Genomic DNA, 16,325 nt, shown 5'->3' with positions numbered 1-16,325 from the left:
TCTGAGCCTTAGAGGTTGAGTTATGTAGGTGTTAGTCATAGCATAAGGATTTTCTAATTACTGTTTCGTTTTGTAGTGTCTATCATGTGTATGTGTGTGGATGTGTCAGTGATTTGCGCTTTGACTGCTATCAGTGTCCTCCACTTCCCTTACCAGCTGTGTTTGTCCCCCCTTTCAGGAAATAGTCCCAGAAGCAACTCATAAGGTGAAAGATGTAGGCCATTATGCTTCCCATCTTCTTGGATTGCCCTTCATTTCGTGGAGATTAAACATTGTACCTTATTTCGATGGGCTAATTTTACTCAAGGCAGGTGTTAAAACTTGAGAAATGTTCTGTGTCTGTTTCAGGGCCCAAATGCAACAGAAAATGTGCTTCTACTGTATTTATGAATAAAACGAGCTGAGTGCCTTAGGACACCTGAACTGCTTGGAAGAGACTCTGATGTTGCTTGTGTAGGGCCAGAACGCCCAGAGGACAGAGCAGAATGTGCGCTGATAGTATAGCGTACGAGTCCCCTCATAACAGGAATTAAATTGGCCAAAAACTGCATTAGGAGTGGAATGGCAGGATCTTACTGTGACTGTTTGCCCCTTTTCCCATTCAACAATTTTATTAGCATCTCTACGTCTGACTACATATCTTGATACCTGCAGCTTGGGACTGAATTGCTGTCCTTCGGCCCTGCGCTACTAGTAGCCTTCCCTGAGAACAAGACGATTAGTAGCCGTGTTACTGCCGCCACGATGATGACGGAAGACACAAGGAAGTAATGCTGGTAGATGAAACTATACGTCTGGAAGAAGCAGACATACTTTGCAGCTCAGTGCTTTTCTCTGAGCCCGAGAGGAGAGAGTTCTCACTCTTCCAGTAGTATCACCTAGTCTAATAAAAGACATCATCTCTTCCTGCAGGTTGTTTTTCCTCTGTAATGGGTTTGGACTTTCTGGGGGTCCCTCCTGTTCCTTCAACATTCAGTCCTTCCCTTACCTCATGACAGTTGTGGGTTGATTTTTATTCTTTTTCCTGTGGGATCAGCTTCTGTATTTTAGCTTCTTTTGTTTTTAAGATAAAGGAAAGTTAAGCTTCTTACTACTGTGTTACATGTCAAGGGTGATTAATGAAATACACTGTCCTAAATTTTATGAAGTGCTGAAATTATTTGTTTTATTTTTAAATAAATATTCAATACGTAGTATTTTGATTCACTTTATGTGCTTTTAAAAATGTTAATACAGTGATCATAGAATCAAATTTTGTCATTTATAGCGAACAATCTATGCATGGCTATTGTAAAGTGTATTGCATTTAAAAAAAAAAAAGCTTAAAAATGAATGCATCTTTTGCGTTCATTGACATTGTTTAGCCTGCACCAGCTCTGAGAGAGATTCCTTTTACAGTATTAGTAGCACCTAACACTATTCGTTTTTCTGGCGTGTATTAGCCAGTATACAAAGCAAGCTAGATTCCTGGGGAGGAACATTGTCTTAAACATTTGCTTTATCTGTTCATTCCAGTAGATGGCTACAGTTCACTACCAAATTGTGGCTATAATAGATTTTTTTACAGTAACTAAATCAGAAGATGAAGGTTGAATTACTATAAATGAGTTGACCTGTACATTTTTCTTATTTCATGTGCTTAGTCATGCACTATTCACTATTTTCCTAGGTACACCTTTTTAAAACTACAAGAAAATGTTATAATACATCTTTTTTTTTTTTTTTTCCTGTTAGTCTAGGTATTGTAATATAAATGACTCTCATATCTGTTGCAGTTTTCCAGTATTTCTAATTGTGCTTGATTAGAGGAATGCTTGTAGTATCCAAACCCTGAAGGAGCTGAATCGCTGTAAAGCTGTATGTTAGTTTTACAAAAGTGGATACTTCCAAAGTCTCAACATTCTTTTTATTTTGTTACTGGTTTTAGGCATTTTAAATGGAAACTGGCCGTTTATCACTTGCTTTTGCCAAGTTGACTTTAGCTTTTATTGAAGCAGCTGTTTTCTAGTAAGCCTTTTCAGCATTAGGCACGAAGTGGGGACTTCAACACGTACAAAAGTATCTTTATCCTTGCACTGCATTTCTGTTGTACTTTGCAAGCTTTCCTTAATCTGAACTCGGATCCAGGTCGTTCCTCTTTTTAAACCTAATTTGCATACAACTAAATTGATACAAAGGAATTTCTTTTAAGCCCCTGGAAAAGCAGCTTGCTGCTGAAAAGCTACTCATTAGCAGTTCATGGAGAGCAATTCTTTCAAAGGTATATTACTCTTCTGTGCTGTATGAAGTAGCTCACAGTACAGCACTGAAATGTGAGATATACCTTTTGACTTTCTCAGATGGAGCAATTCTGAATTCGTCATGTAAACTGGTGAATATTTTGTTTTAATTTTCGATGAGAAGGAAGTGGTGAAACTGACTTTTATTTGTACTCAAATTTGCTAGTAAATGCTACTACCATCTCTCGTTAATTTTATCGTAATACTTTCATTTTTGCCTTCCTACAGCTACAAGCTGAGCACAGCAATTTAAGGTGCAGATTTTTGTTATTTTACAAATGAAAGGGCCATTTTTTGCATTAACTGCTATGCTGTGCTACTGCGATTTTAGGTCCCTTTGCAATCAACTGCCAATTTATATAGCCGGCTACAACTGCTTAATCTATTATTAATAAGCAGTGCTACTGAGCTCTACAAATGATAAAAATGGTACCAGTTTTATACAGGAATTTCATTTTCATATCTAAACTACATACAATAACTTTATTCTCTACCATGAAGATAAATGTCTTAATTATTTATAAATTCTGTATATTTTATGGTATCGATTTAAGGATTCATTCATTATCCCACAAATATATTGAGAGGCCTGAGCTGTAACTAAAATATTTTTCATTTACCCATTTAATTACAACGTCATAGTCTTAAGGGCCAAAATTTAATTTGTTTACAAAATAGTTTTACAGTTTAAAACTAAGGTAAGTATTCTGGAAAATAAATGAAAGCTGTGTTATTCTTCAGTTAGAAACCGGAGCGTTTTGGGTCGTGTGTGTAAAATCTCAGCTTTCCTGTATGTTTAGATTTTTACTGTAGCCACATGATTCATTAAAAAGAGTTAGTCCTCTGAGAGGAAAATGTATTTGACCCCTCCTTGAGCTCATATACAATAAGTTCATTGAGAATCACAGGGTGTAATAACGCAAATGACGTTAGTTCTGTCCCCTCTGGTGTTCTTGGGACTGCGACGTGCCCAGGGCCTTGGTCCTCATGCCGTGGAAACGCAGCGGCTGCCCTCGAGAGCACGTGGCCGTGCTCAGGACATCTCAGTCGTGAGAAGGATTGTACCCGCAGGGCAATCATGGTCCGCACAGGGGATGTGCAGTGAGAAGTCCCTGGAGCGCTTTATAATGGTCTGTGGAAAGGAACACACAAAAAAATAAAATTTACTAAGGTAACACTTGTCCCTCTAAGAACGGATCGTGAGACACTAAACAGAGTATTTGCTTTGAGTGTATTTCTAATCACGTCAGCTCGTGTCTAATCACATATTTAAATTTCTTGTAACCTCCTTCCGAATTTGTTTACCTAATTATTCAGGAAGAATTTAGAGAATTATTAAGCATGTTCATTGTTGTTTTTGTGTAATATGCTTCCTAGATTAAGCATTTCTGCAAACGACTTGCTAGTCTCAGCAGGCTGGACTCTTTTTTTTCCTTTCTGCGATTTAATTTCAGCAGAATAGTTGCGTCTCCCTTTCCACGGGCCTAGGTTGTTCAATCACTCGCACGCACGTGCACAAACGTAAAAAGTTTCTGTTAAACGGAAGAACGTGGAGAAACAGAGAATGTGAAGTGGGAAGTCCCGCGTGTCCCTGGAAGATGTGGGCCAGGGGCGTCGGGGCCGTGCCCTCCTTCCCTCCCCTCCACAGGCTGAGGCCTGCGCCATGCGCCGCCGCCTGGCCTCCCGCCTGCGCGGGGATGGTGCACGCTCCTCCTCGGGACCACTGCCAGGCCTTTCTCTTGGCAGATCCCCAGCTTGGGCCCTCGGGGCTGCCTCTTCCCCACCTAACTTGCCCAAAAGGCTCCCCACCCACCGCCAGCCCCGTGCCCCTGCAGTGGCTCCGGCGTCTGGGGTCCTCCGTGCCCCCGTCCCCAAGGCGCGAGGGAGTGTCGGGGGGGGGGCGGCATTAATTTTTCACTCTCCCTGCGAAAACGCTGTTTTAACTTTACCGCCAGCAGCAGCGCTTCTGTGTTATAAATAGACTCAAACATCACAAAGGCATTTATCTTTATGATCTTTAGAAGGATTTAAAGGTAAAACGTGGAGGCTTTTCTAAGTAGAAATGAATTCTTTTTGCATAGATTGTGTATTTAGTTGTAATGTTGCTAACACGTCTAGTTAATAGTAAACCGATTTGCATAATTTTGATAGTAAGTGCATCATACCTGTCTGGTAAAGAGGTAAACAGTTTTAATCTGATAGGGGCTGAAAAACAGCAGCTTGTCTTTATCTAATTATTTCCTTAAAGGTTGTTCAGCAAATGTCATGTATTTTACTAACAGTATGCTTACCTCGAACAAGACAAGATATTTACATTGCAGTGCATCAAGAATCACAGCAAAAGTGCAATTGTCTTTAAAATGCATTTTGATAGTTAAGTGAGTTTAGATTCCGTTTGGTGGTGTGCCATAATATTTAACAAAATAGGAGATGTCTCTTTAAAGGGTGATACAAACAAAATTACACCTTTTTCCGTCTTTTTAACTGACTTGAGGAGCTTATATTTAAATTAGATAAGCAGTAGATGTAAAAAAAAAATCGTGAATTCTGTCCTTTTACCTGGGGAGTAAAAAAAAAAAAAAAAAGAAAGAAAAAATCGTAACAAGTATATTAGGGTGGCTGACATCAGGTCTACATTATATGTTTGTTTGCCTGGGGTGCTCTCATAAAAAATAAAGCAGAGCTTTACACAGTTATAGTGTGCACTAAATTTGTGTTCAGCAGCCATAAATAAAATATTTAAGTCTTTCTGAAGAAAAACTATTGTTTTGAGATATTTGCAGGCCAAAAAATATGCCCCTATTGTAAAGGACAGAGGGCTTCTTCTTTTGTTTTTGCTTTTGTTTTTTAACGATCGTCATAGTTGCTACATACCTTCGTTATTGCTTTTGCCTGTCTGGCAGTATGAGGTATACAAAGGAGGTTCTTTTTGTAAAGCATTTATTTAAAAAATCAGGGAGAAAAACCGCCCTGTTATGCTGCAGTATATTTTGGTTGTGAGTAAGCAAACTGTATGCCTAATGATTTCATAAGAATTTAATATTGTGTGTTTTACAGATGGAAAAATGTTGATAAATTTAGGTTAATTTCAACTCTATTTATGGAACTACTTATGCATTTTTTAAAAGAAACAGTTTTCTTAAATTATAAATAACTTGGAAAAGGGTCTGTTGTTTATTTTATTTTAAATATTAGATTGTCCCTGCGCGAGGCAGAAAGGGTATTATGTAGAACAGTACTTATGGAAACAGCAAACTAGTAAATCTGTGCTGCACTGAAGTAAAATGTTGTATTATTCTGATAATATTTGACTTTTGCACAATATTTAAATGAACATTAGTATAAATAGGAATGCTTAACTAAAACACAAGTTCATTGTGTAGGCTAATGCATTACTCTTGTATATTTGTACATGAGTGAGCAATTATTTTAAAAAGTTTATACATGTGTCCCAGTGACAAAAGTTGTATTAAAACAAACTGTTCGGGTCGTGGTGACAGAAGACATGCTTGATGGTCGTGTTTGAGAAGTAAATGGGCAAAATATTTGTGGATCTCTTAATGATTACAGTTCTTGATAGCTTTCATAAGAGTGCACATAATTTGTGACAACTCCAATAAAAAAACGTGGCAGCAAAACTTTCTGAGTTAGCGGCAAAGTAAATGGGGCAGGTTTTGCATTTTGAACAGAAATCTTATGAACTGTGATTGAATTTGTCGTGAAAGTGTGTCAGAATTAATAAAGTATTTACGTGCAAGGTTGCTGGGCTTTGCAGACTGTTTAGGGCTGAGGATTGGTTAACATGAAAAGTCATTTCTGTGCATTTGGTACTAGACAGCAAAGGACAAATGTACTTCTGTGCATTTCGGATCATAATGCCATTTCTCATTTCAAACCATTTTTGTCAGGACACCAGGCAAAACAATGATGCTTTGAGGACGTAATTAAAGATATTGTTCAAAGAACAACTTTCTGCATATTTGAATTATTACTGTCATCAAAATCATACAAATATGGAAATATGATTGCCAGAAGCACATAAATCAATGATCAGCATGGCCTCAAAATCCAATAAATATGTAGAGTTAAATACTTTAAAATGCAAATTGCATCTGATAATTTGCATATGGTAGAATTTAAAGGAAATTTTGTTGCTTAACAACCTCTAAGGTAGCAGTTAGGGCTATGGGTAAACATAGATTTTTTTATTCATCATTGGTCAAGTTGCAAGATTTGATAAATGATAGGAGACTGCTTTCCTTGGTTAAAATGACTGCATTCTTTACTGAATCCTGAAACTGCCTTGAAGTCATCTGAATAATTAAGAGTTAATTATTCTTCATCCATCTAAATCAGAAAAGGACAGATTTAGGGAAGGAATTTATAATTTTTGCCTCACGTCCTGTCATGTCGTAATGTGATAAACTAAACTGACTCCAAATAATATCTAGTGACCTTATAGTAATTACGCCTCACAAAACATTTTGGTTGAAATTTTTTAATTGCTTACATCGATTCCAGAAACTACATGTTAACAGACTCTGAAGTTTAATTGTGTTCAAAAGAAAGCAATATAAAATATGTGTCCATTACTATTCTGTTTTTGTTTTACCAGGGTAGATACTGTGCAAGTTCTTCTACTTTTCTTTTTCTGTGATAGTACCACTTTCTGTTTTTTCTTCTGTTTTCCTCATTTTTTTAAAACAAACTGTTTAAAGGAGAATGAATATCTACATCAAGAATATACATTTCTTGAAGGCAAACCTTCTGAGTTTAGCAAAACCAATCATTTGTCGATGGCATCAATCCAGTTTGCTTTCTTTTTGCAACTTAAAAAAAATTACCCCTGAAGTATGGGCAAAGAAAAACAGAACAGTCTGGCATCCCTCTCTCTGTAAAAGAGGGACAGTTTCAGAATTCAAAATTGAAGCCTCTTTATATTTGCTAATTTCAAAGTAGAAAAACATATTTTTTTTTCAGAAGGAGGGTTTACAAATGTTTACTGATCACAAGAGGAATTGTAATAAAGAAATCAATATGCATGATCCCTTTTCATGTAGTACAACAAGGTTACACTGTTAGGTTAAGTACAGGCTGCATTCCTTTTCAGAAAATCAATTTGCTGTATACTGCGCAACAGCAAGTCTCTTCTGAAAGAGTCATTTTATGTTGTGTGCACAGTAAATTCTATATTGACGCCTACAAATAGTATTGACTGATTAAAAAAAAGAAGAAACGCTAAGCACAGTAACATTAGAAAAGTATCATCACCTTCAAGTAATTGCTTTCTTGCTAATTATTTAATTTCTTTCTAAGAAACAGTGATAAAATGTGTTCTTTCATATCCTTTAAATTATTAATACTGTAGAACTGCTGTTGTGACATTATTTTCAAAACATTTTTGAATATTATTTTCATAATCGCAATAGAATACCATACGATTTCAGATACTGTAGATCTAACATAGAGTATTATTTGCTGAATTCAGAGGGTGCTTTTTTTTTCTGGTGGTGGTGTTTGTTGTTGTTTTTGTTTCTGCGTTCAATTGTTTTTCTGCATTCTTTTAGGACTTGGCTTTTTTTTACCAAAAAGAAGAAAAGTATATGTCTTTTAAGTTGTTATGGTTGTATACATTTAAACCCAGATAGATGCTTGCAAAGCAACACTGGGTTTTTGTAAAGATTATCTGTTACCTGCCTGAATTCCAAACAAAACAAGCAGTGCATAGAGAGGGGGGGAAAGTTAGTAACTGTACTCAACCTCCTTAGACATAACGTGGCTTAAAAGCCAGTTTTTGTAAGGGAAATGTATGGAAACGTGGTTTATTTTCAGATCCTGTTTTCTTAGAACATAAAATTATGTCTTTTAAAATGCTTTGACCATTTTTGATGTAACTGTTCAATTGCAAAGACAATCTTTTGCTTTTTGTGTGTTTTTTACTGAACAGTTCTTGATGGACTCTGACTTTTCCTTTTATTTCTGTCAACCCAATTACAGTACATTAGAGCGCACCCTGATCCTACTTGTTTGCCTGTTATCCAGTGTATATGTTTAACTCATAAGCATGTTCATTTAGATATTTCAGCCTGATCATGCTGAATGTCTTGCAGCAACACGTATTGATGTCTACAGAACATTAGATATTTCCAACCTTAGTTATTCACTCTAGAAATCGTAAAATGCAAGGATATGTTTTTGATTACTTGTGAGCTGTTGTGTCCAAAAATTTTAATTTTCCAATTTGTTGTTTCTCTGTCAAGTTTGGTTGTTTGTTATTACGCCCAAAATAAATTCAGATTTTAATTGCAGACAATTTCATTCATTAAAATTTGAATTATTTATATCAGAGGAATGAATACCTGGAATTTCAGTTAGAGATCTGGCCAAACTGTGCATATAATAACCCAAAGTTAAAATACTGCTTGTTGCAATTTCATTTAATTTTAGAAATAAACATTCACCTTTCAACAGTAAGTTGGCATTTAATGTTTGCTGGTATCAGAAAGACACTTATCTAATGATGTAGCTATTTCCCAGGCATTTTATGCAAGTTTAAAAGGTTTGATTCCTTGCTAGGCTGGAAAGGAAATGATCCAAAAGACGGGCTGCATTTATTTTTCTGGTCACAGGGATGCATACAGCAAGACTACTTCAGGTTTACCTCTGTTTAGAAACCTTGGGTTGCTGTGTGTTTCCAGCATTCTTGTTAAGGATCTGAATTGCCCAAACAACAATGTAAACCAAGCCAGGCATAGCAGCAGACAGAAAAATACATTCAACTAGTGGGATCATGGATTTGTTTGATTCAGGTAATTGAAAGTGTTTCATACTATTATTGCAACTTGAAGGCTTGTTTAAGTGTCTAGCTGTCAGTCAGTTTGGAAGGTGAAAAGTATTCGATTGTCACTCTGTCAGTCAATAGAGATGAGAACTGTCTGCCTAATGGATTTCTTCACGTAGATGTCTGCATGGAGGTAGAAGTAAAATCAATGTGTTGTCATGTGCAAGTGCGCTGCATCAAACTGCCAGGTGAAATGCAACTGTGTTTCTGTAACGTCTACATCCTTGTATTGTTTGTGGAAGACAGACAGATGCTCCCTGTATTTACAGGTAACAAACTCTGTGTGGTCACACATGAGGATTTATTTTTGAATGTTTTATAAACACTTGGATCTATTTCCAGTTGTTCCAGAGTTATTTTTTTTTTTTTCACCTTTTGTTTGACCATATTAAGGATCAATACTTATAAACAAGACTCAACTTGTAGGAAAAAACTGAGGTGGTTATTCCATGAGATTCAGAGCCCTAATACTGTTTTCTTTTAACCCTGGGTTTCTGTGTGTTTTCTGCTTGTCAGTTATGACTTATATTGAGCTAACTATGTTTCCTGCTCGAGTTTTGGCTGTTACGCTAACTACATTTATTAGAGTGTGTGTTGACTTCCTACAGCAAAAAGGGAAGAAATGAGCTCTGGAGTAATAGAGGACTTGCAGCCACAGGCTTTCAAGAGCTTTGATGAAATGGGCACCAGTCTATGACCCCCATTCTTCTCTGGGAGATGCTTACAATACAAACTTCCACTGAACGGGATCTGATAGCAAAGTGGCATCCTGAAATTTATCATGACATCGCAGAGTGGTGGTACCAGTTCTTACAGTTCCCACTATTTCTGGGCTTAATCCTATACAAAAGAGGTGTGTTAGCGACAGTAGCCAAAGATCTTATTCAAAACTGTTTTTTCCAATAAGTGATACAAAAACACATATGAAGACGTGATTCTTAGCCCCACTGAAGGCAGCAGGCTAAAACGAGAGAGATGAAATCCAGAGAAATATTGCTATAATCATAAAATACTGCTTCCTTTTGTAGTGTTTGTACACGTGCTCTTTTTTGATAATTAAAAATATTTAACTCTTCAGCTGCTGCTGTAGGAGGAAAAAGAAAAAGGAGAAAGATCTAATTCCTGACTAAGTAACCCAACAGTAAGTAGTAAAGGCCATAAGTAGCAGAGACAGCTAGTGAAACAGAAGATAAAACTTTGAAGGAAACATCAGAGTTTGGTTTTGGTTATCATTTCTAGATGGAAGGAAAATAAAAGGTGTTCGTGGGTGGAGGGCGGCTCCTAGGAGGCAGAGGTAGGGCTGTGAATTACCAGCAAGATTTTTTATTTTCCTTTGTTAACTTGAATGAATACTTCCACTTTCTGCAGTAATTTCTGCTGGTGGCAGTCTCAGTTCCCAGAGCAGTGGCTCCTGTTTTGGGATTCTGGGGCAAAATAATTTGTGATAACTCATAACTGAAGATCACAGTATGTATGTGGAAATAGGCAGAATTTGGCACAAATTCATAGGCTGAAGGCTGAAGGAAATACTATGATCATCTAACCTGCTATTGGTCATAGAACCAGTCGTGTAGTTTCACCCAGGGTATTGGTTTTGGCACTTTCTAATTTGTGTGCTTTACTGCCCACGTGCTATTTAATACTCAGGTTTTGTCAGTTCTTGCAGCAGTTTTTGGTCTGGCTTTCTTTTGCAGAGGAAGCAAAACATGCTGTAGTGTATGAAACGTGCAGCAGTGTTAGGGTGTGAACTTGGGGCTTTTTGCACAGTGCCATGATTGCTTACCTGTTTTGAGCTAAAGATTCAATCAGAAGAGTTGGCAGCAGCAAGCGGTGATCTTTCGTGGGCAGTTCTCTAGACAAAGATATTTTAGTCTGGGCATAGTTAATGTGTCTGAATACTCAGATATCTTCTCGCAGAGCCTATGCTGTGGATAAAAATTCGTTTTGTTGAAGTGAAGATGTTTCCAATTTGTGCAATGAGTTTATTAGGAAGTGGTCTAAAGGAAAAATAATAGCAGTGGAGTGTATAGAATTACCGAGGTGGTCGGTAGAAGTAGCTGTGAGATGCTGAATGCACAGCCAAAAGTGCGCCTGTATCCCAGGCTCCCAGCAGGAAGAAAAGGGGATCCATTTTGTCTGTTTCCTGTGAAGGTGTGCTCTTTGTGCTATACAATGAAGTGAGGCAAAAATAGAGGAAATGGTGATCTTAGAAAGCCTTAGATCAATTTGAATGGATTTATGAGAGATCTGCAAAGGTACCACAAAGGAACTCCAAAGCTCCTTGCCTTAGCAGATATGAACGTGTGATCTCTGGTTCAGATACAGTTGAGAATTAAATTAGCAACACGGAAATATACAAACAATGTAATATCAGATACTGGAACTATTTGTCTGAGCATCTGTTACCGAGCTAGCATTTCGAGCTTCAGTCTGTTTTCCTGACAATGCTGGAAATTTCAAAGAATTAAATGCTTTCGGTCTCTTTTTCTCTCAAGTACATTCGTATTTCTTGTGCAGCTTTCTAAATTTCTGACTTAAATGCTTTGCGTTCACTAATCATGAAAATATTGCAAGTGACAGAAAATGACTGTTTTACAGATGATTTTGATTTTTGTTGTAACCTCCCCCTGTAATCTCTAAAGCCACAAAATATAAAATGTAACCTTTTTACTTGGTGGATTTTTAGAATGTTTTGTACTTTTTTTCTCCTTTTTTTCATTATTTTTTTCCTGCTAAGTAGACTAGCACAGTGGTCTACTTAGTTCAGGTTACTGTCTCTTGATTTTAATTTTTTATTTTTCCCCCCAAGAATTTGTAGCTGAGAGTAGCATTCAAGAAATGTTACCATGAATCATTGTATAATAAATGAAAAAAATATATATATCTTTCTGGGAGACATTTAAAATTGTTTGAGATATGTGAATTTATGTAAGCGTGATTGTACAGAAAAGCTGGCAGTAGTCAGTAGGAGCAATAGTGTGATGTCAAAGATGTGATCAAACATACGAGTATCTATTGAGTTCCCAGCAGCAAGAGAAGGATCCATTTTGTATGTTTCCTGTGTAGAGAGGTGCTTTGTGTTCTCTAATAGTGCTTCATTTCTGATATTAAAAGATAATGTATCTGTTCTTAGCGTTGCTCAGACAGTTTAATTACCACCTAAGTTCAGATATTATTCCTTGTCAGATCTTTAAAACCGCAGTCTTCCAGATGCAGAGATATCTGCCTGTTACGGGTTGCTGATAGCCTAGTGTGAAAAGTGTTTGTGCTTTCTGGGAACGGAGCAGGCAACAGCAGATGTTTACCCAGAAATTACGAAAGGGAGGTTGGTGCACGCGGAACATCGGCAGAGGGAAATGTACGCCTTTTGGTGGCTCACCTCCGCTCCAGCCTGGGGGACTGCTGGCCTGCCTCTGACTCCATTCAGGGTTTGTGTATTTAAATGATGTACCGTACGTCGGCAGTCCTTTGGTTGTTGGTCATACTGCTGGAGAAAGGTCTGCTCCATCTCTGTGTCCATTTTTTTTTTTTTTTAAGTTTTCTCCCCCAGGTTGCCTTGCCCGATACGTTGTTTCCTGCAGAAGCAGCAGAAAGTATTCATGGCGGTTGTCTTTAGGCTCGTAACCAAACTATTTTGGTTAGGCACTAAAGGCATAACAGGAGAGATGCGGATCCCTCCAAAGGTAGCGTAGAGCAAGAGCTTGTTTTAGGCACATGCAGAGGATTAGTCAGGGAGCCCAGTTCTTGCCACTGACCGTGGGGATGCCAGACAGGTCAGCCTTCCAACCTCGAGACAGCTCCCGTGTGCTAACGGCAGGCAACCCGGATCCCTGGTCTTCACCTTCCCTCTCTCCCCGCTCCGATCACTGAGGTGTGACTAAGCCGTTGTTCCCCTCCCTGGGGAACCCGGGGCCGTGGGCTGTCCTCGCTCGCCTTTCCTCTCTCCTTGTCAGTCAAACAGAGAATTTGCAGGCAGTATTGATTGGAGGTTTCAAGGTTTTTCTTGAGTGAATCTCAAGCTACTGAGCTTGATAGCTCATCTTTTGCCGGTTAAAATTCCCCCTTTTGCTATTCCAGTTGACTGTCACCTGTCAGAGTGCCCCAGTCAGGATTGGTTTCTGGGTAGAGGAAGTGACATGGTTCGTAGGAGATGCTGGAAAAATCTTGTGGGCAGCAATTTGCTTTTGCACTTTCTTCTTGTTTCCCCTGCTGGAATAATTCTCAAGAAAATGCATTGGTCATGCAAGTCTCTTTGCATCACTCTTGGTGAGATTGATTTGGCATTAAAATATATTTTGTGTAGCTCACTGATGTCTCTTGTCTTAGTATGAACATAGAGTTCTCGGAGGCAGAACATCTTCAAATCTTTCAATTTATTCTTAAGGCCATATCATGCTCTAAAAGAGAAATTCAGGATTCAGATTCAGTTCGGTTCCTATTAAGGGCAAAAATACCTTGCTATTCCCTCATTGAGGTGAATCAAAAGTCAAAGGCAGTCAAAGGTGGTTAAGATCTGCAAGAAATTGTTACAAAATCTGTTGAACTTTAACAGCCGTGCATTTTGTCAGAAGGATATTCACTTTGAAAGATGTTTCTTGCAGGAACAGCTTGTTGGTGATTTTTTTTCTTGAGGTATTGGCAGATGAGCTCTGGCAAGTTTTAAGAGGTTTCCAGCCCCCATCAGTAAGTTGGTAGAAGCAAACTTATGCCAGCTTCTGAACTGCAGTTGTTTACAATCCATCATATTAACTTAAACCACCACTGACTGCAGTTTAAGTAAATATGTAGGACTGTAAAGTCAGTCCTTCTGTCAAGTTTGTTATATGGACAGTAGGGTTTATAACAGGGACGCTTGGGACCGGTAGGCTCTTAGTCTCACAAAAAAACACTGAAAATCAATAGCAATTCTCTTGGACTCCTGTTCCTATCTGTGTGTCCCTTCTACTGCAGCAGCATGGAGATGGCCACTCTAGATTTATTGTGCTTATTAGATTGCTCAGTTTCATTTTGAATTGAGTAGGTGATGGCAGCCTGGGGGGAGTGGTCAGTACGCTGGAGGGCAGGGCCGCTGTTCAGTGGGACCTAGGGACAAGTGGACTGACAGGAACCTCGTGAAGTTCAAAGAAAGGAAAATGTCCCATGTCTGGGGTGGAGTAATCCCCATGCAGCAGGGCAGGCTGGGCACTTGAGTTGCTAGAAAGCAGCTTTGCAGAAAAAGGCCTGATTGCTCTGGTCGACAACAGGTTGGACGTCGATCAGCAGGGTGCCTTTGCAACAAAGGCCATCTGCAAGCTGGGGTCTCTTGGCAAAAGCATAGCTGCCAGGTCAAGGAAAGTGATTTTTCCCCTCTATTTGGCATTTGAGATCACATCTGGAATACTGTGTATGGTTTTCGGCTCCCCGGTACAAGGAAGACTTGAACAAATCAGAGCGGAGTCCAGCAGAGGGCCACGAAGCTGGCGCCAGGCTCCTGGAGTGATGGGCAAGGAGAAGCTGCGGGAGCTGGGTTTGCTCAGCGTTAGGAAGAGATGGCTGTTCACAGCCCCCAGATGGGGAACGTGGGGAAGACAGAGCTGAACTCTGCTCGGAGCTGCGCAGGTGAGCTCTAGGAGGCAGGACTGCAGGTGTGCTCACTTCCACTATAGACACTGAGGCAGCAGAGGTACCGCCTTGCTAGCTGTCTGTCCGCTCAGCTTCCCCACCTATGTCCTAGCCATGCCTGCTAGTGGTAAGACTGGAATTGTATTCATCGCTTGTCCACTGGAAGATGGGAGGGCCAGTCCGTTCCTGCTTCTTCTCTCCATGGTGCTGCTAATATTGTAGTTTTACTTGCTTTACAGTATTTTTCTTATAAGATAAGGCGTTTTCTAGACTCCTTGGGAATATTTGGTAGAAAAACAGTTCTTCTTTCATATGTCTCTTCTTCCCAGCCTGGCTGGGAGAAGTCCAACTCTTTTAACATCATTTGGAATGAGAAATGAACAACTGCTGCATCTCTCCGTGTGAATGAGGAACAGCTGGCTACTGGTAAGAGGAGGAAGGTGTTCTGTGCAGATTGTGAGGCAGATGAAGAGCCCCATGGACAATGGTGCAACGAGAGAAAAAAATTAAGAGGGTGGTGAGGAATGTCCTAGTAAACAAGAGTGCTTACTGTCTTCTCTGCTTCTACACTTCCCAGGAAGAAAGGCCTGTAGCTCCTTCTCCAGTGATGTCCTAGCTGCCTTGGACATCCACTAGAGGGGCACTGTCCTCTTCTGGAGAAGAAGTGAAAGAACCTGGAAATAACTTCTAGGTTTAGTTTATACATACATACATATATATATATATATGATATATAAAAGTGTATTTTTTGATCTATTTCTTCATTTTTATTAACAACAAAAGTGTTAAGTTCTTAATGAGGCTTTCCTTTGTAAGGTCCATTAAAGACAGTGTCTCACTTTCAGAACAGTTAGCAATGAGCTTCTTTTTCAGGGCAAACCTTTGTTCTTCATTTCTTTTGCATATCTCCTGTGTTTCTCCTAGGAGGTCTCTTTGTACATGCTCAAAAAGAAGAGGCCTCTTAGTTATCTAGAAGTAACTAAGCTCTTCAATAAGTTGTGACAGTTATTTCTAGCATATAGTCCCTACTGTAAAGGTGGATATGTCTAAATTGAGGCTGTCAAAAGGGATTGTGAACTGCATTTCACAATGCTATAAGAACATGTAGACAAGTCTCTCAGAAGACCTCAATACTGGTATTACATGGAACTGCTGAGCTGCTTGCTGAGGCTCCCTGTACCTGCATCATTTATTGAAACATTACTACTTATTTATGTTCTGATGCTAAAGTAAATGTCCGTTTTGTTTTGCAGATTTTACAGGCTTTTTCCTTGGTACTTTACTTGGTGCTTGGTACTTCCATAGCACTCTGCTTCATTCTCCAATGACTGGGGTTTCTCTGTCTAAAGGATGGCTGAAGGTAGTAAAGACTTAGTTTGCTTTGTGTTAGCTATAGCTGTCTGGCTCAAGGGCGATCGTCTCTGGCTCTGCATACTTATTCAGCTCATCCACTTGTTCCCTTGGGATTTTTCTAAGTGTGATGAGCTGGAGCTGAAGATGTGCTTATTGCCCGCACGTACAGAATTTGGTAAATATACCACGTCTCTCAACGTACAGCTGAGATTTTGGATTCTTGCAAATCTGTGTAGTGGGAAGGGCTTATT

At 39.0% G+C, this 16,325-nt stretch overlaps 1 protein-coding gene and 1 long non-coding RNA gene across 8 annotated transcripts in view; both read left to right on the top strand.

Moving 5' to 3' along the window:
* Positions 1-4,875, top strand: part of LOC125184731 (uncharacterized) — a 7,112-nt gene extending 2,237 nt beyond the window's left edge. Inside the window, exon 2 of the long non-coding RNA XR_007169115.2 lies at positions 179-4,875. This is a non-coding gene — a long non-coding RNA (uncharacterized lncRNA). The remainder of the gene's footprint in view (positions 1-178) is intronic.
* ZNF407 (zinc finger protein 407) overlaps positions 1-16,325 on the top strand; it is a 338,196-nt gene that overhangs the window by 48,579 nt on the left and 273,292 nt on the right. The gene's annotated exons all lie outside the window — the stretch shown is intronic.

The sequence above is a fragment of the Anser cygnoides genome, chromosome 2, assembly GCF_040182565.1.
Source record: "Anser cygnoides isolate HZ-2024a breed goose chromosome 2, Taihu_goose_T2T_genome, whole genome shotgun sequence".
Taxonomy (NCBI): Eukaryota; Metazoa; Chordata; class Aves; order Anseriformes; family Anatidae; genus Anser; species Anser cygnoides.
The sequence above is the reverse complement of the archived record's forward strand: the minus strand, read 5'-3'. Positions and strand labels throughout refer to the sequence as shown.